We start from the raw sequence: 614 nt of genomic DNA, 5'->3' as shown, positions 1-614 counted from the left end.
ATATATATATATATATATATATATATATATAAAAGGAGAGTCTTAGATTCCAAAAAAAATTCTCCTTTTTTGAGCTTTTTCCTATTTATTTTTTCGTTTTTACCCCTTTTTTAATGTTTTAATAATAAATAACTCTATAATTTATACTCCACATACTAATGAAATAGTTTTATCGTTCCAATCACTCAGATTTCTTATTTATGAAGAAAATGAATCAAAAAAGTCTTTAGCAATTAAAATAATAAAATCACAAATTGCTATATATATATTTTCTTTTTTTATTTAGTAACTTTAATAAAATTAACTACTCATAACACTTCAATTTATACTCTTAATAATATTCATAACTCTCACTTTTAGTCTTCATAACCTCCCAAAATTTAATTTGTAAATTTATGGAATCCCTTCACTTTGTCTATATAAATTCATGTTTTATTTCATGAAAATTCTCATCCAAAGTTATTCTTTTTCTTCTCCATTATTGTATCATGCATAAGGATGAGGAAGAACATGAAAAAAAAAGTTAACCAGCACATCATATGACTACTTTCACGTGAAGTACCATGGTTGGCAAAATCGTATAAAGAAATTATGAAAAGGAATTTTTTTTTTAA

This window comes from Capsicum annuum, chromosome 12 (assembly GCF_002878395.1).
Source record: "Capsicum annuum cultivar UCD-10X-F1 chromosome 12, UCD10Xv1.1, whole genome shotgun sequence".
Classification (NCBI taxonomy): Eukaryota; Viridiplantae; Streptophyta; class Magnoliopsida; order Solanales; family Solanaceae; genus Capsicum; species Capsicum annuum.
Note: the sequence above shows the minus strand (reverse complement) of the source record.